Source organism: Tamandua tetradactyla, chromosome 5 (assembly GCF_023851605.1).
Source record: "Tamandua tetradactyla isolate mTamTet1 chromosome 5, mTamTet1.pri, whole genome shotgun sequence".
Lineage (NCBI taxonomy): Eukaryota > Metazoa > Chordata > Mammalia > Pilosa > Myrmecophagidae > Tamandua > Tamandua tetradactyla.
In genome coordinates, this window is record NC_135331.1 from 44,079,277 (window position 1) to 44,098,191 (window position 18,915).

Here is an 18,915-nt window from a genome sequence, read left to right on the forward strand (position 1 = left end):
AGTTAAAACCCCTGCTCACTCACAGAGTTGTTTGCCTCTCCCTAATAACAGCTTCAAGTGTCCTTTCTATGTTTACTTGCCTGTGCTACTGGCTAGTCTTTTTTTTAAAGGGAAAAAGTACAATTTCAGATATAAAAATTAAAGATAGGGCAGTGTGATGATGGCTCAGTGGCAGAATTCTCACCTGCCATGCTGGAGACCCAGTTCGATTCCTGGTACCTGCCCACATGCAAAGAAAAAAAAAATATATATATATATATATAAATGTATATATATTAAGATAAATAATGAAGATCCATGATCTTAGCACCTTGCTTAAGAAGTAGTCAAAGGGCAGGCCATGGTGGCTCAGCAGGCAGAGTTCTTGCCTGCCATGCCAGAGGACCCGGGTTCGATTCCCAGTGCCTGCCCATTAAAAAAAAAAGTAGTCAAAGCCTCCTGCATACCTCTCCCCATCACATACACCTCTTGAGGTAAGCAAGGCCTGAAATCTGGCATCTCTCATTCCCATGCATTTCTTTGTACTTTTCCTATAATTATGTATACCTAAATGATATATAGAATTAGTGTTTTGCGTGTTTTAAAACTATATGAATAGAATAATACTGAATGTATTCTTCTGCCTTTTGCTTTTTTCATTCAAAGTGAAAATGTTTTTGAGAGTTGTTAATATTGATTTAGTTCTAGTTCATTCATTTTCACTCCTGTGTGGCATTCCATTGTTTATTCTTCTGCCGAGAGACATTTTGTTATTGTTGTTTTGCCATTACAAACAGTGCTGCAATGGACAAGCTTGTTTTTGGCTTGTGGTATAAACGTGGGTTTCTCTAGGATATATATGTTTAGGATTTCAACTTCTGTGTATTGGGTATGCATATCTCCACCTTTACTACATAACATGACTTGCTCTCCAAAGTGATGGAACTAATTTACATTTGCTCCAAAGGTATGTGAACAGTCCCATTGCTTTACTTCCTTGCATCAGGTTAATCATTATTGGTTAGGACAGAGGTAAAGTGCGTGGTGATCAGTGGTTAGAGCAACTCTGCAGGCTTTTGAAATTAGTTCCCCTTAAAAAAAAAAAAGACAAGTGTCTGCAGAATAAAAGCCAAAGTCCTTACGTGACACACACAGTCCTGCATTATCTGGCTTCCTCTTACCCATCCTCATCTTGCATCACACTCCTCCTCACTCTCTCTGACCTTTCTGTCACTGGAACACGCAGGCAAACCTGTCCCTTGATATTCTGTCTGTCTTGAACATTCTTCACAGTTCCTCGCAAAACTGGTTTCTTCTCAACCTTTGCATGTTGGTTTGTCTCAGACACGTCTTCTCTGACCACATAGTATAAAGTACCTTCCTACTTTACCGCTTACCTACCCCTGGCTCTCATTTACCTTACCCTCTGGTTTTTTCATCGCATTTATCACAATCTGAAATTGTTTACTTGTTTGGTGTTTCTCTCACTGGGATATAAACTCCATGAATGTTTTGTACAGTGCCTACTACTATTTTTTAATATTGAATGAATAAATTACACGTTGATGTCTTCACTGCTAGACAAACTTGTTTCCCTTTCCTATCACCTCTCTGCCATTCACCACCCAGCATTTTGGTGACCGCTAAGGTATTGATTAGGGAGAACACGGAGGGTGCTGATTGTACTCTAAGTAGAAGCTTGTCTGGCACTTTTCCTTTCCTTTGGAGATGCTTAAGGTCTCATGTACTGTCTCCATCCACAGTTATATCTTATTCTGGGACTGAGCCCAGGCCAGTCCCCTCTACATTCAATGCCTGGGATAAAGTCTGTGACCCCCATCTCTTCTGTCCATCTTTTCCAGAAGTCATAGTGGCCTTACGTGTTTGCACAGGGATGGTGTTTGCTTGGGTCATCTGTGATCATTTCTTGCTAACCTGATGGTGTGGGCAACCCTACCAACTTCCAAGGAGCTGAGCATGTATTTATTTACTCATCATCTTGGACATTTAGACTTTGTGGACATCATTTAAATCATGTGTGATTCCTGCCTCCCAGTCAGCCTACTCAAGAATTACCTGTTTCTTCTCAGAAACAATCTATGATTATTCTGAGATTGCTCAGTTGTCTCTCTCTTGCTTTCTTTGTGTCCTTCTCCCTCTAACCCCACATTACATCTCATTTCTGAGCTAAGACAGGTGCACTCATTTTGGAACTCTCTGTGCATCTTAGTATCACTGCACTTACCTCACTGACCTCTTTTTCCCTGAGGACAGGAAACTATGATTTTAATCTTTATACTACTAGTGCTTGGTATAAAGTAGACATTGAATAAAATGTTTATTAAACAAATGAACAAATAAATGGAGTGGACTCTAGACCTGGAATAAAAACTTGGTTTATTGACAAACTCATTATGGTAGTTTGAAGCTGTTATGTACCCCAGAAAAATAAATTCTTAAATTTAGTCCATTCCTGTGGGTAGGAACCCATTGTAAATAGGACCCTTTTTTAAAAAAAAAATATTTTTATTATAAACAGAACAAACATACAAACATTCTTGACATACAAACATTCTTGTCGCAATAAATGTCTCACAATGTCACATAATTGTGCATTCATTACCATGATCAGTTTTTTGAACATCTGCATCTCTCCAGCAAAATAAATAAAAAAAGACTCATATATGCCATACCCCTTATCACTCCCTTTCATTGACCACTAATGTTTCAATCTACTCAATTTATTTTAACCTTCGTTTCCCCTTTTATTTGTTTATTTTTTATTATTATTATTTATTTATTTTTTAACATGGGCAGGCATGGGGAAACGAACCCAGGTCTCCGGCATGGCAGGCAAGAGTTCTGCCACTGAGCCACCATTGCACCACCCTATTTGTTTTATTTCTTATCCATATTTTTTACTCATCTGTCCATACCGTAAATAAGAGGAGCATCAGACACAAGGTTTTCACAATCACACAGTCACATTGTGAAAGCTATATCATTATACAATCATATTCTAGAAACATGACTCTGGAACACAGCTCTATAGTTTCAGGTACTTCACCTCTAACCAGTATACCACAAAACCCAGCAGGATACTCTAAACACCAAAAACAATAGATACTATGAAGAATCAAAGAATATGTTGAAAGAACCGTGCGCAGTCTTGTATGGACTATATCATAAAGAAATAGGAAATGTACTTCAAACTCAAACCCTTTGGGTATTTTTTTTTACCCCCAAAATTCATTACTAAGGTCTACTTCTTCCCTCAATCCTATTTTTTACCAATTAAGAATTTTGCTGCTACACCAATAATACATTTGCTTGAAGAAAATAATTTTAGTGTCATTATATGCTACAAAGCTTTATTTACATAGGTTTTCAGAAAATATTTTAGTTGTCCACTCACTATTCCAAGTGTGAAATGACATCAAATAGATTAGATTTACAGGAAAGCATAAAATAGAGAAAAACAGTTCTATAATTTATAATATATACAGTATCATTAATGGTTGTTATTTTTACAGTTTTCCTTTGGTGATAATCTGAGATTTCCTGCTGATAACATTTCAAAGTAAAGTGGTCTTCAAGAGCATATTCCAAAGAGAATCAAGAGTACAACCGTGCAATATATTTTATAGGGGATATTTGATAGTCTATGAGTAGCTGCAAATAATTTTTCCTCCTGTTTTTTTCCTGTCAAAAGGCTTGGATGGTGAAGAGGAATCATGGTTTTCACCACTACCATACTTTCATATAAAGTTCTAGCAGCTTTTAAAATGGAGTTAGGAAAATTCAGACCAACAAGTGGGCTCAGAACATACTTCATTTCTTCAGGAGTTCCCTTACCCATCTGGCTACCTGGATAAATTTGAATTTGAACATACAGATGTGCCAGTGGCTTAGGAATGGATATCCTCTGTTTAGTTTCCCTTATTAAACGACACTTTAACACATCTTGAAGATCTTTCTCTCAATATCAGGAAATTTGATTTCATGATTAGGGTCAATTATAGCATGCAGTTTAGAAATCTGATTAATTATATGCTGAAACAGTGTTTTCCCATAAGTCATATAGTACAGAACGCATTCTAAATAGCAAACATCACTTTCGGAATTGATCTTTAATTTTGATTTTCCATTCTCTCCTGAGGAAAACAAGTAAGTCTTTGATTGCTTCTGATGGCTTATAATTAACTGTGCCTGCTGAGAATCTTTAACAATACTTGTGGTTTCTAGTTGCATTTGGTTTGCAATCCCCAAATCAATTAGCTTTAGCATTCCATCAACTATCAGAAAGTTAGCAGGTTTCAGATCGTTGAACTATGCCATGTTGATGAATTGTGTGAACTGCTTCCAATATGTTTTTCCAGTAACTCTTGCTTTCCCAAGGATTGACTGATTTTTTTCTTTCTAAGCCAACTATTAAGATCAATATTTCCATGCTCCATTACTATGTAGATATACTGGTCTGTAATTTCATAATTATAAAGTTGGATGATCTTATCACTGTGTTGTTATAGCTTATTCAAACAAGCAATTTCATTCTGGTAACTATCAATAGTTTATCAGCTTCTTCTAAGTTCACATATTTTATAGCATGTATTTGTTTCTTTTCATTGAACACCTGAAATACCTTACTTGAACCTCCACTGCCTATCTGCTTCAATATGGAATACATTCTTCCTTTAATTTAAATGCATTCATTTGTTGAAGAAGATGCTGAAATCTGTAAATTTTGAAGTGGAGTAACTAGTATTTGCTCCTGGAAATTGGCAGGTTGGCTATAAGGTGTTGATAATTGACAAGCAGGTGGAAAGTTATTTTTTACAACTGGAGTTCTTAAACAGCTCATGTAATTATCTAAGATATTGCTGCTTTGTGTTTTACAAATAGATTTTGGATCAATCCGTTTAGGTGCTGATATTGGTGGTGACTGCTTTGAAACTGAAAAAGCAGGTTGCTCAAAAGTGGTATGTTTCTGCTCTGAAATCTGCCACTGATTTGAAGATGCACAGGATTTTGGTGCACGCATGCTGACACTCTCTTAGGTTACCATTGTTTCTGGTCACTTTCTGGAAACTTAGGTTCTTGATGCTCTTTAGTTTCTTCTAATTTAGTTAGAAGGCTTGATTCAGTTTTATTTTTCAGGGTTATTGAATCAGTAAAAGCTCAGGACTTTTCTCATCTGGCAGCAGTTTCCTTAGAATGGATATTTTGAACAACCTTTAGATGTCTCAATTCACAGGAATCATTTCCACTTGATTAAGATCCAGGTACACTCAAATTTCGGCATTCTGACCCAGAGGTCTGTCTTTGTAAAGCTGGGTACATCAGAACCATCCATCTTCACGTGATAATCTGGGCTATTTAGAATCTTAGCTGGGACTCTTCCAAATGGGCATGACAGTTTAGATTTGTTTGTTCTAAGGGATTCTGAAAACCTATTTCTGCATCTTGAGGGGGGATGTTCTCGCTGTACAAAAACCTGGCTTTAGTAGCCAGTCCTGTGGAATCACAACTGATGTGCCTATTCTGTAAATGTCCAAGTGAACTGGAGAATGATTTTTGGGCAGAAAATATTGTAGATGTTGATTTACTCTTCTTTTCCTCCTCTGAAAGCAGCTACTTTTTCTGGAGGTTTAAATTCTGTATGGCAATTTCCAACATTTCTAGTGGTACTGCCCCACATTCAAAGCTTTATGAAGGAGCTCTTTACCTTTTCTGCAATTACCTTGTGATAGTTCAAATTGTGCAAAAGATATATGCACAAAAGCAAATTTCCTGCAGTTTGCTCTGCCCATCTGAAAGTAGTCACATGCAATTTGAGCAAAACTCTCATTTTGGTCATATTTATCTGGAGGAAGTGCTTCAATTACTTGACTGTAACAACCAATAATTTATTTAAAAGAGCATCATTTAGGGGACATTTTTTTCCTAGTTTGAGCAACACATTTAACCAGTTTTCTGGGTTATTTGCCATCATCATAATTTGATTAACAGTTCTTGAGTTGTCTGCAGGATCAGCAGAGAATTTATTCAGACTCAGCTCATCAATAAGGTCGTCTTAAAATTTATTTTTAATATCTCTCACTTTCAATAGTCAATAGAGAATCAATAGTCAATTCTCTGCCACTTAAATCCTCAACCTCCATTTCCCCCTATGATATCCTTCCATGCACATGTGAGGCAGTATTCATTAACAGGAAACAGAGTTGAGGACAAGAAAATATATAAAAAAGGTATTTCTAATTCCTGGATTTCACTATGTTTCATAGTGGAAAAACTGATACAGACTTTCTATGCAAAAAACATGCAATTTGAAGAGACTCTAATAGCTTTTCGGATATTTTTTCATTATAAAGAGAAATAAAATATATTTTTAAATTGCTCTTGTGTGTATTTTCTAACACAGTGGAAGAAAAAAATAAACTGCTGTTCTTTTAAAAGTGCTTGTGAATTTTTTTAAAAGCAGTTTTATTCACATAGCTACAATCCATCCAAAGTGAACAAACAATGGCGCTCAGTATAATCACACAATTGTGCATTCATCACCACAATCAATTTTAGACATTTACATTGCTCTAGAAAGAAAACCCCAGATCCTTTACATCCCACTATTATTGATACATAGCATTGGTGTGGTACCTTTATTACAGTTGATGAAAGAATATTATTAACTATAGTTCATAGTTTGCTTTAGAAGTATTTTTTACATCTTCCACTTGTTTAGTTTGCTAAAGCTGCCGGAAGGCAAGATACCAGAGATGGATTGGCTTTTTCAGTGGACTTACAAGTTACAATTCTAAAGCCATGGAAATGTCCAAATTAAGGCATCAACAAGATACCTTCCTGAAAAAAGGCCTATGGCATCCAGGGTTCCTCTGTCACGTGGCAAGGTGCCTGCTGGTTACATTGCTTTTAGCTTCCATGTGTCCTTGCTTGCTTCTCTGGGATACCTCTCTGAGGTCTCTGTGTCCTGTGGGTCTTCTTTCAGCATCTCCAGGGCATTTCTCTCTGCATACTTCACTTGGTTTCATCTCTCCTGGCTCTGTGTTTTCTGTCCTTATTCTCTTCAAAGAGAACTCCAGTTAAAGGATTAAGATCAACTTGAATTGGTGGGTCACATCTCCATGGAAACAACCTAATCAAGAGGTCCTACAAGAATGGATTAACCCCCTAAGATCAGGAACAAGACAAGGATGTCCACTATCACCACTATTATTCAACATTGTGTTGGAGGTTCTAGCCAGAGCAATTAGACAAGAAAAAGAAATACAAGGCATCAAAATTGGAAAGGAAGAAGTAAAACTATCACTGTTTGCAGACGATATGATACTATACGTCGAAAACCCGGAAAAATCCACAACAAAACTACTAGAGCTAATAAATGAGTACAGCAAAGTAGCAGGTTACAAGATCAACATTCAAAAATCTGTAGCATTTCTATACACTAGTAATGAACAAGCTGAGGCGGAAATCAAGAAACGAATCCCATTTACAATTGCAACTAAAAGAATAAAATACCTAGGAATAAATTTAACTAAAGAGACAAAAAACCTATATAAAGAAAACTACAAAAAACTGCTAAAAGAAATCACAGAAGACCTAAATAGATGGAAGGGCATACCGTGTTCATGGATTGGAAGACTAAATATAGTTAAGATGTCAATCCTACCTAAATTGATTTACAGATTCAATGCAATACCAATCAAAATCCCAACAACTTATTTTTCAGAATTAGAAAAACCAATAAGCAAATTTATCTGGAAGGGCAGGGTGCCCCAAATTGCTAAAAACATCTTGAGGAAAAAAAACGAAGCTGGAGGTCTCGCGCTGCCTGACTTTAAGGCATATTATGAAGCCACAGTGGTCAAAACAGCATGGTATTGGCATAAAGATAGATATATCGACCAATGGAATCGAATAGAGTGCTCAGATATAGACCCTCTCATCTATGGACATTTGATCTTTGATAAGGCAGTCAAGCCAACTCACCTGGGACAGAGCAGTCTCTTCAATAAATGGTGCCTAGAGAACTGGATATCCATATGCAAAAGAATGAAAGAAGACCCATCTCTCACACCCTATACAAAAGTTAACTCAAAATGGATCAAAGATCTAAACATTAGGTCTAAGACCATAAAACAGTTAGAGGAAAATGTTGGGAGATATCTTATGGATCTTACAACTGGAGGCGGTTTTATGGACCTTAAACCTAAAGCAAGAGCACTGAAGAAGGAAATAAATAAATGGGAACTCCTCAAAATTAAACACTTTTGTGCATCAAAGAACTTCATCAAGAAAGTAGAAAGACAGCCTTCACAATGGGAGACAATATTTGGAAACGACATATCAGATAAAGGTCTAGTATCCAGAATTTATAAAGAGATTGTTCATCTCAACAACAAAAAGACAGCCAACCCAATTACAAAATGGGAAAAAGACTTGAACAGACACCTCTCAGAAGAGGAAATACGGATGGCCAAGAGGCACATGAAGAGATGCTCAATGTCCCTGGCCATTAGAGAAATGCAAATCAAAACCACAATGAGATACCATCTCACACCCACCAGAATGGCCATTATCAACAAAACAGAAAATGACAAGTGCTGGAGAGGATGCGGAGAAAGAGGCACACTTATCCACTGTTGGTGGGAATGTCAAAGGGTGCAACCACTGTGGAAGGCAGTTTGGCGGTTCCTCAAAAAGCTGAATATAGAATTGCCATACGACCCAGCAATACCATTGCTAGGTATCTACTCAAAGGACTTAAGGGCAAAGACACAAACGGACATTTGCACACCAATGTTTATAGCAGCATTATTTACAATTGCAAAGAGATGGAAACAGCCAAAATCTCCATCAACAGAAGAGTGGCTAAACAAACTGTGGTATATACATATGATGGAATATTATGCAGCTTTAAGACAAGATAAACTTATGAACCATGTAATAACATGGATGGACCTAGAGAATATTATGCTGAGTGAATCCAGCCAAAAACTAAAGGACAAATACTGTATGGTCCCACTGATGTGAACGGACATTCGAGAATAAACTTGAAATATGGCATTGGTAACAGAGTTCAGCAGGAGTTAGAAACAGGGTAAGACAATGGGTAATTGAAGCTGAAGGGATACAGACTGTGCAACAGGACTAGATACAAAAACTCAAAAATGGACAGCACAATAATACCTAATTGTAAAGTAATCATGTTAAAACACTGAATGAAGCTGCATCTGAGCTATAGGTTTTTGTTTTGTTTTGTTTTGTTTTGTTTTGATTTTACTATTATTACTTTTATTTTTTTCTCTATATTAACATTCTATATCTTTTTCGGTTATATTGCTAGTTCTTCTAAACCAATGCAAATGTACTAAGAAATGATGATCATGCATCTATGTGATGATGTTAAGAATTAATGATTGCATGTGTAGAATGGTATGATCTCTAAATGTTGGGTTAATTTCTTTTTTTCCGTTAATTAAAAAAAAAGAAAAAAGAGAAGGGATAATTGGAGATGAAGGGATACAGACTGTACAACGGGACTGGATATAAAAACTCAGAAATGGACAGCACAATACTACCCAATTGTAATGCAATTATGTTAAAACACTGAATGAAGCTGCATGTGAGGTATAGGTTTTTTGTTTTTGTTTTTTTGTTTTTTTTTTCTTTCTATTATTGTTTTAATTCTTATTCTGTTGTCTTTTTATTTCTTTTTCTAAATCGATGCAAATGTACTAAGAAATGATGAATATGCAACTATGTGATGTTATTAAGAATTACTGATTGTACATGTAGATTGGAATGATTTCTAATTGTTTTGTTAATTCTTTTTTTAATTAATAAAAAAAAAAAAAAGAATGGATTAAAAGAACATGGCCTTTTCTAGGGTACAGAACAAATTCGAACCAGCCCACCACTCTTTTATTAACAACAGTGATGTGTATTTGTTCTGGTTCATGTAAAAACATTAGTAATATTTGTACAATTAACCACAGTCATTGTCCAAAACAGTCTCATGTTTCATCCTCTAGCTTTCCTTATAGTGACAGACACAACCCAAACTTCCCCTTTCAACCACAGTCACACCCACAATTCAGCACAGTTTATATACTCTTGATAATATGCTACTATCAACTCTATCCATTTCCAAACATTTACAATCAACCTTATTAAAATTTCTGCAAAAATTAAGCATCAATTCCCTATTCTATTTCCTTATTCTATCTCCCGGTAGCCTATATTCTAGATATTAACTCCATAAGTCTTCTCGTTATAATTAGTTCATATTTGCTGGATCCCACAATATTTATCCTTTGTGTCTGGCTTATTTTACTCAGCATAAAGTCCTCAAGATTCATCCATGTTGTTGCATGCATCAGGACATCATTTCTTACAGCTGAATAATAGTCCATCATATGTACATACCACATTTTGTTTTTCTATTCATCAGTTGATAGATAATTGGGATGTTTCTATCTTTTGGCAATTGTGAATAATGCTGCTATGAACATCGGTGTGGAAATGTCTGTTTGCTTCCTGCTTTCAGTTCTTCTCAGTGTTGCCTAGTAGTGGGGTTGTTGGATCATACGGCAATTCTATACCTAGTTTCCTGAGGAACACAGGACTCTACCATTCTTCATTCCCAACAGCAGTAAATGTTTTCCCATTTTTCCACATCTTCTCCAGCACCTGTAGTTTGTTTAACAGTGGCCATTCTAGTAGGTGTTAAATGATATCTCATTATGATTTTGATTTGCATTTTTCTAATTGCTAGTGATGTTGAGCATCTTTTCAGGTGCTTTTTTTTTTTTTTTTTGCCATTTGCATTTCCTCTTTGGAAAAGTGTCTATTCAAGTCTTTTGCCCATTTTTAAATTGAGTTGTCTTTTTATTGTTGAGTTGTATAATTTCTTTATATATTCTGGATGTTAAACCATTATTGGATATGTAGTTTCCAAATATTTCCTCCCATTGAACAGTCTGTCTTTTCACATTTTTGACAAAGTTCTTTGAATCACAAAAGTATTCAATTTTGAGGCAGTCATATTTATCTTTTTTTTTTTTAATTGCTTGTGCTTTAGGTGTAAAGTCTAAGAAACTATCTCCTACTATAAGATCTTGAAAGTGCTTCCCTACATTTTTTTTTCATGGAGTTTTATGGTCCTGGCACTTATATTTAGGACTTTGATCCATTTTGAGTTAATGTTGTATAAGGTATGAGATAGTGATCCTCTTTTGTTCTTTTGAATGTGGATATCCAGTTCTCACAGCACCACTTATGGAAGAAACTGTTCTGTTCTAGTTGAGTGAATTTGGCAGCCATGTCAAAAATCAATTGACTATAGATTTGTGGGCGTATTTCTGAACTTTCAATTTGGTTCCAGTGACCGATAAATGTATGTTAGTACCATGCTGTTTTGCAGAAGTGTGAGTCCTCCAACTTCTTTTTCCTTTCTCAAGATGTTTTGGCTATGTAGGGCCCCTTACCATTCCAAATAAGTTTGATAATCGGCCTTCCTGTTTTTGCAAACTAGACCTTTGGAATTTTGATTGGGATTGCATTGATTCTATAAATCAAGTTGTGTTGAATGACATCTTAACTATATTTAGTCTTCCAATCCATAGACATGGAATGTCCTTCTATTTTTTTAGGACTTCATCGATTTTTTTTTTAGCAATGTTTTGTAGCTTTCTGTGTATGGGTTCTTTACATGCTTGGTTAATTTTATTCCTAGATATTTTATTGCTATCATAAATAGAATTTTTTTTCTTGATTTCTTCCTCAAATTGCTCCTTACTAGTGTATAGAGATAATACTGATTTTTGCATGTTGATCTTGTATTCAGCCCCCTTGCTGAACTCATTTGTTAGCTCTAGTAGCTTTGCTACAGATTTTTCAGGACTTTCTAAATATAGGATCATGTCTGCTAATAGTGAAAGTTTTACTTCTTTCTTTCCAATTTGAGTGCCTTTTATTTCTTTTTCTTGCCTAATTGCTATAGCTAGAACTTCCAATACAATGGTGAAGAACAGTGATGACAGTGGGCATCCTTGTCCACTTCCAGATCTTAGAGGGAAAGCTTTCAGTCTTTCACCATGATTTTAGCTATGTTTTTTTTCCATATATGTCCTTTATCGTATTGAGGAAGTTTCCTTCCATTTCTATCTTTCATAGCGTTTTCATCAAGAAAGAATGTTGGATTTTGTCAAATGCCTTTTCTACATCAATCTAGATGATCATGTGATTTTCCCATTTGATTTGTTAATATGGTATATTACATTGATTGCCTTAATTGATTTTTTGTTGTTGTTGAACCACGCTTGCATACTTGTGATAAAACCTACTTGATCATGGTAGGTATTTTTTTTTATGTGCTATTGGTTTTGATTTGCAGGTATTTTGTTGAGGATTTTTGCATCTATATTCACTACAGAAATTGCTCTATAGTTTTCTTTTCTCGTAGTATCTATATCTGGCTTTGGTATTAGGGTAATGCTGGTTTCATAGAATGAGTTACATAGTGTTCCTTTCTCTGCAACTTTTTGGAAGACGTTGAGCAGGATTGGTATTAATTATTCTTGGAATACTTGGTAGAATTCACCTGTGAAGCCATCTGGTCCTGGGCTTGTCTGTGTTGGGAGGTTTTTGATGTCTGTGTCAATCTCTTGTGATTCATTTGTAGAGGTCTTCTATTTCATCTAGAGTCAGTGTAAGTTGTTTGTTTCTAGGAAATTATCCATTTCATCTAAGCTGTCTAATTTGTTTGCATATAGTTGTTGATAATATCCTCTTACAACTTCTTATGACCCTTTTACCGTGCAGTCAGTTGTAAAGCCCTGTCTCTCAGTTCGCATCTTCTTTCTTTTTTCTTTGCCAGTCTAGCAATTTTATTGATCTTCTCAGTCTCCCAGTCCTGCCCTTCCTGTATGCTGTTCAGTGCCCCCAGAACCATATATTCAGAAAGTTTTTTTCCTGTCCACTAGCTGTGTTTTGTAGAAGTATGTTCTGTAGCTCCCAATTCTACCATCTTCCTCAGAAGACCTCAGAAGTGTCTGTATTTTTAAAAAAATTATTAAGTATAAAATTTGCTTTAGAATATACTATTTCTATCCCAAATGTTGCAGACATTATTTTACATGCATGTATTGAAAGCAATTTAGACTAGAAAAGCTTTGGCTTTATTTTCATTCATTCATTCTTTTTTTACAAATTTTTTTTGCAGTGAATACATTTGTGTCAGAACCCTAGGGAGAGGGGAAGGGTTGGAACGGTTGTTCAGAAAGAACAAGAGTGACAAATGTGTGAGGTTCATTGGACAGACAGTAAGATTTATCTGTCATTTCCATGCACAGGAAGCCATGATGCTAGTCATTTTGTGATTAAAGGCTCTGGAAGACCAGAGATCTCCCAGCTGGCTGACTTTGAGACACAATTTAGAGGCTGCAGCAAGTAGGCTCTTTTTATGGATTGTGGAGACCTTCTGGGTTTCGGATGAGCAGCCTGGTTCTTTCCCTCGTTATGCGTTATGCAGAACAGTGACTGGATAAGTTCTTAGGTTTTAACTGTTTTTTTGGTGGGAGTTGGGGAGAGGAGGAGGTTGGGAGTTTGTGGAGTGGAGGGGGTGGAATTCCTACTTTTACCTTCCTGTGCTTCTTTCCTTGCTTCATGACTGAGGAACAACACAGAGACGCAGGAGTTGGAGTGGAATATGGAAAAGTTCTTGAACGTGAAGAACAAAAGGCATTTATCCTAGATAATAATCCCAGTGGTTGTTACAGTGCACGAAGATAGGGTTCCTAGTCAACATTAGACGTTTATTTGACAAATGAAACCTTTTACTCGCTAGTGAAACCCTAGACTTTAAGAGAGTTAATTATATGTGGACTTTGCTCATGGTCTTTCTAAAACGTTCAATTCTGTCCTCTTTAATCATAGTGAGGCTCATTTTATACCCTTCTGTCCCCTTTTGAGAAGAGGCATTGCAACCTAATGCTGGGAACTTGGGCTTTGGAGCAGGTGGGCCTTGGATGGCAACCCAGGCTCACCATGTAGTTTACCTAACTTTCTGAACCTCAATTTTATAATTTGTAAAAAGGGAATTCTGACCTCCAGGCAGGGGAAGGACAATTTGTATATATGGAATAAAGAATAAGGGAGGATGACTCATTTTCAGAAAGATTTTTTTAAAAAGTAATAGGCATGCTCATTTTTATGATTATTTGTTTTTTAAAATTTATCTTAACATGCACGTCTAATTAGTATTATATAACTGTAGAAAGGAAAGCCTTTTGGTGAAATCAATGTGGCAATCTCAGAATCTGTGCTATTATCAGGAAATTAATCAGAAAAGTTGTGATCAAAAGGATCTGTTTTAATAGAAAATTCCTCTTTGAGACGAACTGCCACATTATTTAAAGAGAACTAGAGTATCAAGGAAAATGAAGAAATGGGGAATTTCAAAGGCTGTTCCTTCAAAGGATATTTATTTTAAAACCTTGATTATTTGAACTATTTGCTGTTTTGAGGTATATAATGTTCTATTGATTTCAAACCAGCCTAAGAGAAATTAAAAATCCACTTTATCTTCCCTTCTGGGGAGTTTCTGAGGCCAGACTGCTTAGTTTTGACTGTTCACATACATTCTTACAGATTTGTGAAAGTCAAGTCTCATATGACTATGACACAGAAGAGGTGGAATAATCAGGCATTCCGGGATACCATGGAACAATCATGACAAAAGTGAAGGTGGAAAGCCTAATGATTTCACAAGCTATTTCCAGTTTACTAACAAGTAATGTGCATTTAATTTATCTGGTGTTTTTTTTTTCCAGTCAATAGCAATGACAGCTATCTTTGTGTTGGGATTGTGAGTGATTTTAAAAATATTTATACTTTATCTGAACTCTTCAAATTTTCTTCAATGAGTTTGTTTTACTTTTGTTACCAGAAAAAGCTACCAACAAAATGTGTTCTAAAATATTTCGTTCACATATTCTAGGTTATTTGTGTAGACTTGTGGAGATGCCTTTTGTTTCAATCCCTGAAGGGGACTGTCAAACACATTTGTTGCCAAGTTTATTGTCAGAAAAATGTTTTAATTTCCTTACCCATCTGTTCTATTAAAGTGCATTTTTGTGTGTTTTCAAAGAATGATTGTTTTGTCTATATTAAAATATAAACATATATAACTAAAATAAAAACATCATACACATGAGTAAATGAAACAAGGACTCACACTACTAGTAAGATATTTTTTCACTCAATTTATGCAATATTACTATATGACAACTTCATAGCAGAATTGTTTTTCTTTTTTTAAAATATTTTTATTGAGATATGTTCACCCACATACAGTCCAACCAAAGTATAAAATCAGTGGCTCATAATCTCATCACATAGTTGTGTATTCTTCACCATGGTCATTTTTAGAACATCTGCATCACTCCAGAAGAAGAAATAAAAAGAAAAAGAAAAAAAAAACTCATACATCCCATACCCTTTACCCCTCCCTCTCATTGTCCACTAGTATTTCAATCTACCCATTTTTATTATCCCTTATCCCCCCAAATTATTCACTTATTTTTTGTCTTTTTTTTAAAATCATCTGTCCATACCCTAGATAAAGGGAGCATCACACATAGGATTTTCACAATCACACCATCACACTGTTGTCTTCAAGAATCAAAGCTACTGAAACACAGTTCAACAGTTTCAGGTACTTCTCTCTAGCCACTCCAAAACACCATAAACTATACGGGGTATCAATATAATGCTTAAGAATAACCTTCAAGATAACCTCTTAACTCTTTGAAATCTCTCAGCCGCTGAAACTTTATCATGTCTTATTTCTCTCTTCCCCCTTTTGGTCAAGAGGCTTCCAAATCCCATAATCCTGTGTCCCAGTTCATCCACGGGAGTTCTGTCCCACATTATCAGGGAGATTTACACCCCTGGGAGTCAGGTCCTGTGGAGTGGAGAAGGCAGTGAGTTCCCCTGCCGAATTGGCTTAGAAAGAGAGGCCACATCTGAGCAACAAAAGAGGTTATAAGTAGGCTTAGCTTCTCCTTTGCAGAGTAAGTTTCATAGGGGCAAGCCCCAAGATTGAGGGCTCAACCTATTGAATTGGTTGTGCCCACTGCTTATGAGAATATCAGGAATTTTCCAGATGGGGAAGTTGAATATTTCCTCCTTTCTCCTCAGTTCTCCAAGGGGACTTTGCAAATACTTGTTTATTCTTTGCCCAAATTACTCTGGGATGTATTTGGGTATCAAACTAACCTGTACAAACTAACAAGAACTCATGCCCTATTCAGGATTCCATGTAATTATGGTGTTTGGATAAACTGACCATACACATTATATTAGATAATATACTACCCAAAATGTAAATTTTGTACCAAATAAACATCTCTTCCTTTGGTCTCACATAGAAGTTGATGTTTTAAAATGTAGACGATATAATCCTTTATCCTGTATTCTGATGTACCTTAGTCCTATCCAGATCAGATTCATATCTTTACTTGAAGTATGATCATTTTTTCAACTTTTTAAACAGTTGCTGTATGGAATAATGCTGACTTTCATAGCTTTAGAGCTCTAATTCTGAGTCTCAGGTGTCACATAAATACCCCAGATTTCAGGGAACAATAGGTCATACACAAATAGCTCAGAATCTCAGAACTTAGAAATGACAGTTACAACTCTAGAATAGATGTGACTGCTGTAAGAGCTTACAATCTAGGACACTTTACAATAAGCCCCAACCTGATAGCCCATGCTCTAAACTTCAATTCTCCAAGTTTGTATATTATAGTTAGTCCATTTGAGTGAGGAATATTTGTCTTTTTGCTTCTGACATTTCATTAAATATACTGTCCTCAAGGTTCATTCACCTACTTGCATGCCTCATAACTTCATTCTTTCTTGTAGCTGCTTAGTAGTCCGTTGTATGTAAACAACCACAGTTCACCCTTCCATTCCTCAGTTATTGTACCCTTAGGCCACCTGCATCCATTGTAAATCCAGAGCACTGCTGTCATAAACACCAGTGTGGAAATGTCCGTTCATGATACCTGGCAATGGGGTTGCAGGGTGTGCCAGTTTGAATCTGTGGGAGATCCCAGAAAAGCCCTGCTCTTTAATCCTCATTCAATATGACTGGGTGGGATCTTTTTTATTTTTTCTATGGAGATGTGACCCATCCAATTGTGGGTGGTAACCTTTGATTAGATGGTTTCCATGGAGATGTGTCTCCAATCATTCAAGGCGAGGTTGCTTACTGGAGCCCTTTAAGAGGGAACATTTTGGGAAAAGCTTCAGAGCCACCAGAACTGACAGAGCCAACAGAATGGACAGAGCCCCAGGGAAGCTATTGAAGAAGCCTGGAGAGAAAGCTATCAGACATCGCATATGCCTTTCCAGCTGAGAGAGTAACCCTGAATGTCATCAGCCTTCTTGAACTAAGGTATCTGTACCTGGATGCCTTAGTTTGGACATTTTTATAGGCTTGCCTTAATTTTGACATTTTCATGGCCTTTGAACTGTAAACTTTCAACTTATTAAATTTCCTTTTTGTAAAAGCTGTTCCAGTTTTGGTATATCACATTCTGACAGCTGGCAAACTAACACATATGGGTCATATGGCAACCCCACCCCTAGCCTCCTGTGGAACCACCACACTGCTCTCTAAGGGACTGCACCATTCTACTTTCCTACCAATAGTGATACATCTTTCTCCACATTTTCTCCAGCACTAGTTTCTCTCTGTTCATTTTTAAACAGTTTAATTCACACATCATACAGTCCAACCTAAGTAAAAAATCAATGGTGCCTGGTAAAATCACATAGTCGTGACTTTGCCACCACAATCTATATGAAGACATTCTTTTTCTTCTGCAAAGAATCCCGTACCCCTCCCCCACATCCCTGGCTTGCTCACATTTAGTTTTGGCATAAGGTCTGGGTTCCAACAACTTTCCCCCGGGTGATTTCTTTCTGCATCTCCAAAGGCCTGGGCTGAGCTGCGAGTGCTGAGATGAGGTATGCTGAGCTGCTTCTGCTGTGCTATGTTGAGCTCTCTCATTTAAGCACCAGCCAATTAAACCAAACATCATTCATTGCAGCAGGCACGCCTCCTAGCTGACTGTAGATGTAATGAGCAACAGATGAGGTTCATGTACCATTGGCTCATGTCCACAGCAACAGAACTAGGCACGTTCACCTGGCCAAGTTGATAGCTGAACCTAAGTAAGATAGCATATCCCCAAACCAGTTTTGGGAAATATAAGTGCATACAATTCTAACATTGGTATTTTAAAATTAATAACTCAGTCCCTAAAATTCAACAGCCTTGAAATATTACACTAATACATATTTATAAATATATTTTCTGCTTGGAAACACTTTCACTTTTAATAAAATTTTGAAGAAGCATCATAATTCCTTTTAATGCTTGTAGTAAATCCTCCTTTATTAAAGTGAAGATATTTCTATGTAAAATGCTGACATTAATCATGAAGTAACAATGTAAAGGATTTAGTCCCATTATCCTGTCATTCTCCAGTTAATCAAGGCCTATTCAGCATCTACTATGGGCTCAGCAGTCCAAAAATAGTTTTTAATTAGAATCTGATGTACTGTTATATACTGTTTTTCAGAACTATATTGATATACATTATCTCAATTAATTCAATGTTCCCATCTCATTCGTTAGAAATTAAAAGTTTATGAATTAAAATGAAAACAGCTAAAGGGGGAAAAGTGGGAGGAGACATTTAGCATTGACTAATACCTGGATTTTGGTACCAGTTTTTCACAAAAATAGCAATGGGGATTAGTAAGAATGGAAATGAAAAAAATAATGATTTAATCCTGGGTTAACAACGTTCAAAAGAGCAAACTTACTATGCCAAAAAAAAA

General features: G+C 36.3%; 1 pseudogene; it reads right to left on the minus strand.

Annotated features, from left to right (window-relative positions):
* Positions 1-3,439: 3,439 nt before the first annotated feature.
* Positions 3,440-6,334, minus strand: LOC143684092 (dual specificity protein kinase TTK pseudogene; annotated as a pseudogene).
* Between the last annotated feature and the right edge of the window lie 12,581 nt (positions 6,335-18,915).